Below are 13,774 nucleotides of genomic sequence, written 5' to 3'. Positions count from 1 at the left end.
CAGCCCGCCACTTCGACTGGAAGGCCTGGCCAAGGAGGAACGACGCTCGATTCCGACTCTAACTCGCTTCTCCGATCGAGAATACACCAAACCTCTGCTTACAGCTCTTCTCCGACCGGGAGGCCGGATCCGACTGGGGACCAACCGACCGGGGACGCCCGCTCGATGAGGACCCAGGAAACGGGTAGAACAAATAAGACAGGGCGCGCAAGTCAAACCGTAATACCAAGGAACGTACCCTATACACCTACAGGACAATACCAACAGGGCATGTCAGAAGGGTGCCCTGCAACCTTCTAGGCATGTCAGAACCCAAGTAGTGTTGTGGACGTCGATGTTTGTTCTACAGTGTTGTGAGCGCCATCAATTCCCATACCAGGAAAACATGCTAAAACCCCCCACATGCCTCTAGGCATCGCCAGTGTTGTGGGCGCCGTCATTTGCCATACATGATGAATGCGGTAAAACCTCCCACATGCGTCCGACACAAACAGTGTTATGGACACCTACCATCATCTTGTACCCGACGTCGTGGGCAACAAGACTTCATAGCATACGTACTCTCTCTCTCACTTGTAAGGCCGTCCCCTTCATCTATAAAAGAGGACGCACTCTCTCCCAATAGAAGACGACTCTCGGACGATCAATCCCTCGACGACAACACCGATCATCACATTCACGATCAATCTTACAAACACAGAGCACTCGCTCGAATACTTAGGGCACGTAGGAGCTCCCGTCGTTCTCGGTCCTTCGGTCCGGAGTTCGACCGGACCTCTTGCACCCTCCATCTTTCTCCCTCTCGTTTGTAACCCCACAGCAAACTTCGAGCACCTGGGCTCAGGAATAAAGTCACCGACCGACCCAAACTGGACGTAGGGCATATTGCCTGAACCAGTATAAATCCTGTGTCATTGAGTGCTAGGCCATATCTGATCACAACATACGGTAAAACTACAAATATTTATGTGTTGATCACTTTCTGCACCGACAGTTGGTGCCATCCGTGGAGAGGACGCCGTACGTTCATGCTTTTGGTCATCAGATGGCCCCACTTTTCCACCGTCTTCGCCATGGCAGGCTCAAGCGATACGACTCGCTTTGACTCACTGGAGTTTCCCGCACTTCCACCTATTGGGATGTGGGTAACCCGTCTTCGAGCTATCCCAGGCCTTCCTTGGAAGCCTGTACTTCGTCACCGATCGGCTCGGCGTGCTGCACCTCCGTGAGGAGGCACTTGTTCTAGCGCCTGTCGGAGAAGACACGTCCTCCATCGACTCTGGGACACCCGACGACTTCAACGGCGAGGCGCCTACGCTTTGTTCTGAGCATACGCTCTGCTCAAACCCCACTGTGAGTAATGTACGTACTCTTATTTAGTCGCTATTTACTGTCTTTTGCCGATTCTCCAGAGGGACCCCGTTGTCCCTACCATGACCGCCATGCGACTAGTTCCCCTATGGCCTTGCGTCCCCCGTGGACGCGGACGCCAGGGGGCTCCGAAGGATGCTGGCGCCGCCCTCTCTCACATCCGAATTCATGGGGATGGCGAGCTACGCTCTTGCCTCTTTTCATGCCCCCATGGATGACGATGTTGAGAGCGATGAATCCAGCATCGGCGACATCATGGCACCCGACCACCCTCTGTCCTACGAGTGCGCTATGGCGGATGCTCCGGGACAGCCGCTAGTGGTGGCGGAGTCTCTACAGACCCACACCCCTCTGGACCCTCGCACGGATGCCCTCACGTGTGCCTAGGCGCACGGTAAGGAGCTACGACAAAGGCGGCAGAACCAGCCACCACCAGCGCCGGCACGCTCGGCGCATCACGATGCGTCCCGTGCATGGGACCCGGTGAGCAGCGCCCAGGGTCACGCCCGCCAGGTCTAGCGCGACATCATCCATGGGGGGAACGATCCCCCATAGTTCACTCAGGCTGGCCAGAGCATCGCCGTGTCAGTGATGCTCCTGCGTGGCCTTTCTGAGCCGGACAACCCCTAGGAACAGGCGATCCATCGGAACCTCTGGGCACTGGTGGAGACCACAGCTGTTCAACAGGCGGAGAGCTCCACATCACGACACTGACTCGTGGCCTCTCTCCCCACTAGGGAGGGTGGGGACACACAAGACACATCGCTCCATCCGCTCACCACTACAGCCACCAGGCGTAGAACAGGAGGGCGCATCTGTGCCATAGCCTGACCCGACACCTGCTCCACACCAACCTCCTATGCACGAATGCCTCAGGCCAAACCAAGATGCTCGTAGCATCATCAGCAACCAGTGTCGGGCCCCGACACAATGATGACGTCCATCGGGCGACGGTGAGAGCAGACGACACGGGCTTCGGCCGGACCATCGAGGGGACCGATGAAATACACCCTAGGCGTGGTCACCGACCCAACGACCGGACTCCCAGCTGGATGGTCTGGGACCATGGGCCTTTGGCCGGCGCATCCAGAGAGCACCATTCCCACAGCGCTTCCGACTGCCGACCAACATCGCCAAATATACCAAGGAGACGAATCCTGGTATATGGCTCGAATACTTCTGGCTCACCTGCTGAGCCGGGGAGTGGATGATGATCACTTCATCATTCAGTATCTCCCCATCTGCGTGGGGGAACATGTTTGAGCGTGGCTCGAATTCGTTCCGCATGATAGCATCCGCGACTGGGCAGAACTCAAGAGGGTCTTCGTCGAGAATTTCAAAGGGACGTATGTCCGCCCTAGGAACTCCTAGGACCTCAAGAGCTATCAGTAGGATCCCAACGAGTCCCTGTGGGATTACATTCGCAGGTTCTCGAAGCGGTGCAACTCCCTTCCTGATGTCATCGACGCAGATGTCATCAGCGCATTCCTCTCTAGGACAACCTATGAGTCCCTGATCCACAAACTTGGCTGCCTAAAGCCCTGAACCACCCGCGACCTGCTCGACGTCGTCATGAACCATGCCTCCAATAAGGAGGCGGTCGGAGCAGTTTTCAACGGAGGCCAGGACAAGGGCAAGGCCAAGCACGAGGACCAAGACGAGGGCCCCTCCACACAGAGGGGTAAGAAGAACAAGAAGGATCGGCGCCGAATGACCAACTCCACGTTCGTCGTCGCAGCTGATCGCACGAGCAAGCAGCCCTAGCAGGGCCTGCCTGACCACTTCAACAAGCTCATGAAAAGCCCATGCACCAACCATGCTTACCCCATCAAGCACCTCTACAAGGACTGCGAGCTCCTCAAGTGTTTCCTGCGATAGGCCGGTGGGCCGAAAGAAGGAAAGGACAAGGAGGCAACAACCAAGAAAGGAGGCGCGGTGGGCAAGGATGGGGACAACTTCCCCGACCTCGAGGAATGCATCATGATCTTTGAGGGATCCGATGCCGTCTACTCCAAACGCTAGCACAAAGTGCGCTATCGAGAGGTGTGAGTCGCCGAAACGGCCGTCCCCTCTTTCCTTCGCTGGTCAGAATCTCCGATCACTTTTGATTGGAAGGACCATCCATCCCACATCGCTAGACCAGGGCGCTACCCGCTCATCATTGACCCCATCATCCGCAAGAAGCGCCTCACCAAGGTGATGATGGATGGAGGCAACGGCCTCAACATCCTCTACGTCGACACCCTCGACACCATGCGTATCCCCTAGTCAGAGCTCCGACCGACAAGCTCTCCCTTCTACGGCATGATCTTGAGAGCGCAGGCGTACCCTCTAGGACAGATCGACCTGCCCATCACGTTTGGCGACCAAGCCAACTTCTGCTCGGAGGTGCTCACCTTCGAGGTGGTGGACTTCCTGAGGTCTTACCATGCCATCTTAGGGCGGCCATGCTATGCCAAGTTCATGGCGGTCCCCAACTACACCTACCTGAAGCTAAAGATACCGGGACCAAATGACGTCATCACTCTGGGTAGCACCTTCTCGCACGCCTTCACATGCGACCGTGAGCATTTCGAGCTCACCACTGCGGTCATCAACTCGTCCGAGCTCCCGTGGCTCGGGGAGTTATCGACCCCAGCAGTCCCAGACTACAACAAACCAACCCCCTCAACGACCTTCCACCCACTCGAGGAAACTAAGGCGGTGGGGATCAACCCCACTAACCCAACCAAGATGGTGCGGATCAGGACCTAGCTCCCGACCAAATAGGAATGCGAGCTCGTCGACTTCCTATGCGCCAATCGTGATGTCTTTGCATGGAAACCATCTGATATGCTAGGCATACCGTGGGAGGTCGCCGAGCATGCACTACGCCTCGTCTTGGGCTCGAAGCCCGCCAAGCAACGCCTGTGTCACTTTGACGACGAGAGGCACCGGGCCATAGGCGAGGAGGTCGCCAAACTCCTAGTAGCCAGATTCATCAAAGAGGTATTCCACTTCTACTGGCTTGCTAATCCTATTCTTGTTAAAAAGAAGACTAGGACATGGAGAATGCACGTTGACTATACTGGCCTCAACAAAGCATGTCCAACTGATCACTTTCCTTTGCCATGCATAGACCAGATAGTCGACTCCACCTCGAGATGCGAGATCCTCTCCTTTCTGGATGCCTACTCATGCTATCACCAGATTGCAATGAAAGAGACTAATCAGCTCGCAACCTCGTTCATCACCCCGTATGGTTTGTACTATTACGTAACCATGCACTTCGGTCTAAAGAACGCTGGCGCCACCTACCAAAGGTGCATGCAACAATGCTTCGTCGATCAAATAGACCCGCTCGATCAGCCTGATCAAGCCGAGCGGCCGAGACCAACAATCACCGTCTATGTTGATGACATAGTGGTCAAAACAGCTTAAGCTTGTGACCTGATCGTGAACTTGGCCATGACATTCGCAAACCTCTGAATGTTCAACATCAAATTGAATCCCAAAAAATGTGTTTTCAGGGTTTCGAAGGGGAAGTTGCTTGGATACATCGTGTCCAAACGCGGTATCGAGGCCAACCCCAAAAAATCACGGCCATCTCCAACATGAACCCTATACACAATGTCAAGGGTGTACAAAGGCTCACCGGCTGTCTAGCCGCCCTGAGCCTATTCATCTCCTGGCTCAGCGAGCGAGGGATGCCTCTCTACAAGCTACTCAAAAGGATAGACACGTTTGTCTAGACTGAGGAAGCACGACAGGCTTTGGAGAGCCTCAAAGCATCACTGATGTCGGCCCCAATCCTCATCGCTCCCAAATAGGGAGAGCCCCTCCTCCTCTATGTCGCGGCTAGCAACCACATGGTAAGCGCCGCCCTAGTCGTCAAAAGGGAGGAGCCAGGACACCACCTTAAGGTCCAACGACCCATATACTTCGTCGGTGAGGTACTCACCCACCCCAAGGTTCGATACCCCTAGGTGCAAAAACTCCTATACTCCGTGCTGATGGTGACTCGGAAGCTCATGCACTATTTCACCGACCACGAAGTCACAATCGCCACTTCATACCCGCTCGGAGACATCGTCTGCAACCGCGACGCCGTGGGATGGATCTCCAAGTGGGCACTCAAACTCATGGGCCACGACATCAGGTATATCTTCTGTACCGCTAATAAGTCTCAGGCTCTCGTGGATTTTGTCGCCAAATAGACGGAGGTCCAGCTACCGACCCTAGACATCACCCACGAGTACTAGATGATATACTTCGATGGGTCCGTCATGGCGCCCGGCTCGGGGGCTGGAGTGGTTCTGATCTCCTTAGATGGGAGTAGGCTCTGCTACGCCATCTGCCTCCACTTCTTAGCCTCAAACAATGCCGCAGAGTACGAGGCCCTCATCAACAGACTAGGCATTGCCATTGAGCTTGGAGCTACATGACTCTACGTTCACGGCAACTCAGAGCTGGTCATTGACCTAGTCATGAAGGAGTCCTCGTGTAAAAGCCCTCTCATGGCAGCATACTGCCAAGAGATGCGCAAGCTCGAGGACAAATTCTAGGGCATCGAGCTACATCATGTCCCCTGAAAGGACAATGATGCCATCGATTTTCTCGCAAAATTGGCCACCAGGCGGGATCCATCTCCGAGCAGGGTCTTCATCAATGACCTCCACGAGCAGTCCATCTGCATCCTGGAAGGTTCAACCCAGACACACCCTGATGCCAACCCGACACTCAGGGGCTCCGACTCCGACGCCAAACCGACGCTCAGGGGCCCTGAACCTAGTGCCTCCAATGCGACGTCGCTCGTCGATGTCGCCGTGTTGGCACTCGATCAAACGGACTAGCGAGCGCTGCTACTCGCCTACCTCCTCGAGGAGGTTCTCCCACATGAAAGGACTAAAGCTCGAAGATCGCTCGATGCGCCAAGACGCTCGTCACCATCGGTGATGAACTCTACAAGCGAAGTTGAAAGCTCTAGTTTGGTTTTGGTGAATTGATGAAATCCTAAGTGCTAACCTAGTTTATCAAAGTGATTATGAGATAGGTGGCACTACTCCAAGTGATGAAGAAATTGTGAAGATCATGATGATGGTGATGCCATGGTGATGATCAAGCGCTTGGACTTGAAAAGAAGAAAGAGAAAAACAAAAGGCTCTGGGCAAAGGTACAAATGGTAGGAGCAATTTTGTTTTGGTGATCAAGACACTTAGAGAGTGTGATCACAATTAGGTTCGATAGCCGTACTATTAAGAGGGGTGAAACTCGTATCGAAATGCGGTTATCAAAGTGCCACTAGATGCTCTAACTCATTGCATATGCATTTAGGATCTAGCAGAGTGCTAACACCCTTGAAAATGTTTGTGAAAATATGCTAACACATGTGCACAAGGTGATACACTTGGTGGTTCGCACAATTGAGCAAGGGTTAGAAACTTCATTGGTGGAGTGTCCGCCCATAGAGTGCAGATAGTCTGACGGTGCCATCGGCGCTCTATACAGAAAAGACGGAGGTCACTGTAAGTGACCGGACGCTTGTCTCGGTTGGACCGGCACGTCCGGTCAGTGGCAGCAGAGGGCGCGCAGTTTCGGTCTCATGACCGGACGCTGGCGTGAAAACTGACCGGATGCTTAGGGCCTGAGTCTGGTCAGTCTGATGTATGATGACGTTGAGTGACCGGATGCTGGGTGTGCCCAGTCGAGCATGATCGGACGCGTCCGGTCGTGATTTCTCGCTTCTGGATGCTTACTGGAAATGACCGAACGTTGAGGTCCAGTGTCCGGTCACTTCGAAGCAGCACGTCTGGTCACCACTTAAGTGTACTGATGACCATTGAGATCAGGCGATCAGCGTTTGAAACCGATGACACGTGGCAAGCATCAAGCGACCGAACGCTAGGGTCCTGCATCCGGTGACATCGACCGGCGCGTCCGGTCGTCCCATGTGTAGTGCAGTGAGGAGCCCAACGGCTCTATTCGTGGGGGCTCTTTATTTAAGCCCCATGGCTAGCTCAAGCTCACTCTCTTGGCCATTTGCATTGACATAGCAACCTTGTGAGCTTAGCCAAAGCCCTCCCACTCATCTCCATCATTGATTCATCATCTTTGTGAGATTGGGAGAGAATCCAAGTGCATTGCTTGAGTGATTGCATCTAGAGGCACTTGGTGTTTGTGTTTCGCTGCGGGATTCACTTGTTACTCTTGGTGGTTGCCGCCACCTAGACGGCTTGGAGCAGCGAGGATCGTCGAGCAGAGGGTGGTGATTGTCTCCGGCTCTGATCGTGGTGATTGTAAGGGGTTCTTGACCTTTCCCCGGTAGAGAGTCAAAAGGTACTCTAGTAAATTGCTCATGGCTTGTGTGATCCTCATCTTGTGTTGGTTGTGCTGCACCATATTGAGGGTTTGGTGTGTGATGCCAATTAGCGCGTGAACCTCCATGTGAGTGAATCGCCACATTGAGGACTAGCTTGCCGGCAAGCAAGTGAACCTCGGTAAAAATCATTGTGTCATCATTTGATTCTGAGGTGATTGGTCTTCATTGGTATTCATTCTTGTGATTGATTGGCTCATTCCTTGACATAGTGGTATAACCATCTTGCTCACTCTCTATCAGTGTTTTCCTAAACGCTAAATGGTAAACAGTCGGTCACCTACCGTTTAGCCATTATTCAGGCAAAACGTCCCATTAAACGGGCTAAACGGCCAATTAAACAGGGTAAACGGGTGATTAAACGGAAACGGCGCACCACCGTGTAGCGTTTACACAGTGTTTAAACGGGCTAAATGACCGTTTAGGCGAACAATGCTCTCTATATTACCGCAAACTAGTTGTCAAGCTCTTTCGTGTAACTAGTTGTGAGAGCTTGTTAGTTTGGTTAGTGTGGCTCTTTAGTTAGCCTTTGAGAGCACACTAACTTAGTGTAGTGACATAGTTATTGTGTGGATAGAAACTACATAAACTAGAATTGTGGTAGGTGGCTTGCATTTTTAGTAGGCTAGCATAACACTTGCTTCGCCTCATTATTGTCTAACCGGTTTGTTAAGTGTTGTTGTAGAATTTTTAATAGGCTATTCACCCCGCCTCTAGCCATTAGGACCTTTCAGAAGTCCATCGGGGGTACTCATGAAGTGCATCCCTACCAATCAAGGGAAATAGCTCCTCCTCGAGGTCCATGCCAAAATCTATGCACATCACGTGGCCCCAAGGTCGCTGGTCGGAAAAAGCCTTTCGCCAAGGTTTTTAGTGGCCCACCGCACTATGAGATGTAGAGGAGGTCATCTGTAGGTGCGAGGTATGCTAGTTCTATGCTCGACAAACTCATTTGTTGGCACAAGAGCTCCAAACCATCCCCATCACTTGGCCATTCGTGGTCTGGGGCCTCGACATGGTAGGACCCCTCAAAAAGGGCCTAGGCGGCTTCACTCATCTACTCGTGGCGGTCAACAAGTTCACCAAGTGGATAGAGGCCAAGCCCATCACCAACATCCGCTCGGAGGAGGCGGTCAAGTTCTTCCTCGACATCATCTACCGGTTCGACATTCCTAACTGTATCATCACTGACCATAGAACTAACTTCACCGGAAAGAAGTTCCTAGACTTCAGTGATGGATACAGCATCATGATCAACTAGGCCTCGGTCGGACATCCACGTACTAACGGCCAGGTCGAGCGTGCTAATGGCATGGTCCTCCAAAGACTTAAGCCACACATCTTTGACCGACTCAACAAGTACGTTGGGCGATGGGTTGTAGAGGTCTCAGCGATCCTCTGGAGCCTGAGAACGACCCTGAACTGATCCATGGGGTTCACACCCTTCTTCCTAGCCTAGAGAGCTAAAGCAGTGCTGCCCTCCGACATCGACCACGGTGCCCCAAGAGTGAAGGCCTTTGACCATGACCGAGCCGTGAAGGCTCAACAAGATGCAGTCGACCTACTCGAGGAGGCCCACGAGACGACCGTCATCTGCTCCGCTCGCTACCAACAGACTCTCCGCAGGTGCCACGAGAGGGAAATCAGGGGAAGGATCCTCGAGGTCGGAGACCTCGTGCTTCGAAGGACCCAATCGACCAAGGAGAAGCATAAACTCTCTTCGCCATGGGAAGGACCCAATATGGTGATCGAAGTGATCCGACCGGGCACCTACCGACTGAAGCACGACAACGGCGATGTTCTCACCAACACTTGGAACATCGAACAGTTACGTCGTTTCTTCCCCTAAAATTCGGTCTTTACCGTTTTTCTTTTATTCAACGTTCGCTCCTGCAAAGCACCCCGGCCCAAACACTTTCGGCCTAGGTTGCTAGGGGGCTCCACGAGGGTGCGATACCACCTCTTCTTGTTTACTATCATATGGTAAATACATTTTTTACCCGAACAAAAATGTAGTCCGTTCCTTTAATTATCTTACATAAATTTACTTCAACATTCCGACCGATCGCACCCCGTGTCATAGAACCGACCAATTTATAAGAGCACAAGTACAAAAACAATCACCGAAACGATCAAATTCTCGCACTTGAGCCCATATAAACCTGGTAGTCAACTGAAATCTCGAAGGATTTCAAACCAACTTGCATACAACCAAGATCACAGTAATTCAACATAACATATCATACGTTACAACATTTCACAGACGGTTTGCAAATAGATTACATCACCTCAGAGTCATCGTTATTACAAAACAAGTGTTGTAAAGTACGCGGAAGCAAATAGTTTGACTTACACACCCGAGTTCAAATACAAATACTAGTTTGCTAATCACAACCCGCAAAAGCATTCGGATAAGAGAAACAGAGATCATGCCCATGATCTAGTCTTCGTCACCCACCGGGTGGAGACAATACTTACAGAATCCTTGATATAGAAGGTCATCTGCAACAAGAGGGAATAAACCCTGAGTACGAGAATGTACTCAGCTAGACTTACCCGTCGGAAACCAAAATAATGACACCAAGGATCATGCATAGCTTAATTTAGTGGATCTGGCTGACACTTTCTTTTTGCGGAAAAGCATAAGTAATAATGATCAACTCTTAACCTGAACTAGCAGTGACTTTTAGCCATTAACCTGTCATCTATATTAGCACCTATACTAAGCAATCATTTGATTAAGATGCAAACATTAATAGCCATATCAGGTATAAATCGTGGCAACATTATCATCATCATTCATTTAACCATATCGTTAAATTAATTGAATCTACGTTGCCGCTGCTCAGTCAAGTTCTCACTATCCGGGAGAGACGGCGATTCGAATCGATTCCTATCCAGCTGGAGGGGTATTCCTAACACAAACCTTGCTTCCCCCGTCAGGGTCGCAAACAAGTCACCGTTGGTACAATTCAGAAGTCGCGAGTCCAAACAGTGCCGCAAAATCAGAGAACCACTCTGCCATGAGTACTCAGTGACTTAACTCGCCCTTGGGCTTACGCCAATGGCTCCCTGCACATCCTTACTTCCATCTAGATTGCGGACCCCTGCTCGCGTCCCCGGCCTGAATCGAGCTACTAGGCTTCGCGGTCGGAATGACTTATCTGGGCAGCTAAGTGTTAGGCTGCGTTCAACATGACATAAGGACGTACAACGTATCAGTCCTTAAATGACACGGACGGAGTCACTATGTCCAAACCTACACAAGACCCCGCCCGGTCTTAATTCATTATTAACATGGTTCTTTTCCATGATAGCAAATATAGCCAACCATGATCCACCTCATCCTAAAGCTCGTAGGTGACAAGAAATCATCTGACTTCTACCGCACTAAGCATGGCTAAGCATTTAACCCGTTCCTGAACTTAAATAGGATTTCGGTGCGATATCTAGACAAGGATGGATATATAATGCAACAATTGGTTCCAACCAATTCCTATACTTAATGCATCATCAACGAATAAAAGATACTCAAGGTATTTGTAAATACATGGGAGCCTTAATATGCTCCGGGGCTTGCCTTTCAGAAAAGAGGAAGGTTGGTGGTCAGGGCACTCGAGCAATTCCACCTCGGCGGCTGCTTCGTCGGTTTCCTGCAACTCGGGCTCCTCCTCCTGGTTGGCTCCCTCGAACTCCAGCAGCGTCACTCCCTCCGGCACACCTATTGCATGAATGCGCAAGATAAATATCATGGATGCACATGAACGAAGTTAGGAATGCTCGGGGAATGCACATGCTTACTGTAGTCAGCATTTTCCGACTTAGGCTCTATTCAAATCACTTTACTTACCAAGTTTATACAATCTAATGTACAATTGCTCATCTTCAGTTAAGGACCTAGCACCTGCACCTAAGCATGTTCTCAAGTTAGGCTAGCACCTAAACAATCAACAAGAACATTGCAACAAGGCATGCACACAAACATTCATTTTTTAGCGAAACAGAGACTATACAGCGGTACGGTAAACTGACCATAACCGAAGATCTACAATTCCAAATGACATGATACAAGACAATTTGGAAAGCTTATGAAATTACCTACAACTCCGTTTTAGACCTCAAGGCTTGATTCCAAACTTTACCAGGTCGAATTTACAGAATTACATGATCAGGTCCAAACAAGACAGAGAACAAGCAACTCTGGAACCAAACTTTGAACAGCTGTAGCTCCTAAACTACTGGGCCAAATGCTACCAAATTTTGACAGGAGCTAGATACATAAGTTATCTACAACTTTATTATTCACCACATTCCCAGCAAACCAAATTATCATGGGAAACTTTGTAAAGTCCCTAGAACTGTCCCGAAAGACATAATGTAGAAAATACTTATTAACTTATGTTGCAAACATATAATTGGACAAAACTAACTTTGCTCACTCATCACACATGTCACAAGAACACCAGAAAGTAAGGTGTTCATCACCAAATCATTTTTTAATACCTTTCTTAATTTATTTAATTATTTAAGAGGAATAATAAATATATACGCCAACTGCACCATTTAATCTACACAACTTACAGTACGTACTACATGCTCTAAGTAGTCTACTATAAAAATTTCACACCATTTGAGCAAGTATCACAGCCTACAGAAAAATGATAAGACATAATGGCTTAAAATGACATAATTAGGAAACCTTAGTTAAAAGTGTCAAGCAACAGATTTTATATTTTTCCTAGCATCCTTAAGGTACTAGGATACTCCCCACAAAATTTCATGGTCATTGGATTCCTAGATAATTTACAAAAATTCACACAAGGATCATTCAATGATAAAAGGATAATCTATAACTCATAAACTATACATGCACTAGCTCTCAAATTTTTACCAGCGCTTCAACTCATCAAGAATAGCCCACCCACAAAATTTCATAATTTTTGGAGCACACAAACACAAGATATAATTTAAACAAGTTTGCATGCATTTAAAAACACATTTCGAGTTCCTATTTAATTCATCCAAAATTTCAACTTCAAGTGTTCATGTCATATTTTTCCTAAATACTACACTTCAGTATGATCCTAACAAAATTGGAATAACCCTATTTGGATCTACCAATTTGGAGATATACATTTTACAAAACAGCATCAAAACTGGAATATTTGAACTATCCTATTGCTCAACGGTCACTGACGCGTGGGACCCGCGGGGTAAACGGTCCCACCGGACAGAGAGAGCAGAACAGAGGAGCGGCGGTTGACCCGCGCTTTGTAACATCCTAATGGGCCAAAGTGGACCCAATTTAATCCAGTCATGGGCGGTGGTACTGTAGCAGAACATGGGCCGGTTACTGTGACATCCGAATTTCGGGTTACTGTACACCGAGCACTGCTCATCCGAAAATGGGCCGGCCGATCTCGTTTGTACTGTTCATGGGTTACTGTAGCATCGCGGAAAAAACACTGCGCACCCAGTTAGTACCATACTGGAAACTCTGAATTCGCCGGATCGACTTAAATACCAGGGCCAGGGACGCGTAGTAACTTTCGGTTAACCGTTTTGAACGAAGCGAGGACGAAAGTTCAAGCGGGTTGCTACGTGGGTGGGACCACTCCTAGGAAGAGTGGGCCTGGGCCATGTATGTCGGGACTGGACGTTACACGCTTGCTCGCCGGCGGCGAGGACTCCGGCGAGGCCAAGGACACCAGCGTGTTCTCCTCGACAATACGCACCTATCTATGCCCTCACCTCAACCTCTACCGAACTCGAACACGGATGGCGGCATGCATGGCGGACGGCGGAGGAAATCTGGCGACGCTCCGGCAAGGTCTGGCCATGTAGGGCGCGGCTAAGCTTGGTACAAGCTTCTAGGGCTCATGGGGGAGCTGAAGGAAGAAAGAAAAGAAGGCGAGAGGGCTCCGGTGATGGTCAGCCGCTGTGAGCTCCAACTCCGACGAGCCCCGGTCATGGTGGGCGACGGCGGAGGGGATGCGATAGGCCCTCACCTATGCTTGAATGACGCCATGAGTGGGTGGAGACGGTGGA

Source organism: Miscanthus floridulus, chromosome 1, assembly GCF_019320115.1.
Source record: "Miscanthus floridulus cultivar M001 chromosome 1, ASM1932011v1, whole genome shotgun sequence".
In the NCBI taxonomy this organism is placed as follows: domain Eukaryota; kingdom Viridiplantae; phylum Streptophyta; class Magnoliopsida; order Poales; family Poaceae; genus Miscanthus; species Miscanthus floridulus.
Note: the sequence above shows the minus strand (reverse complement) of the source record.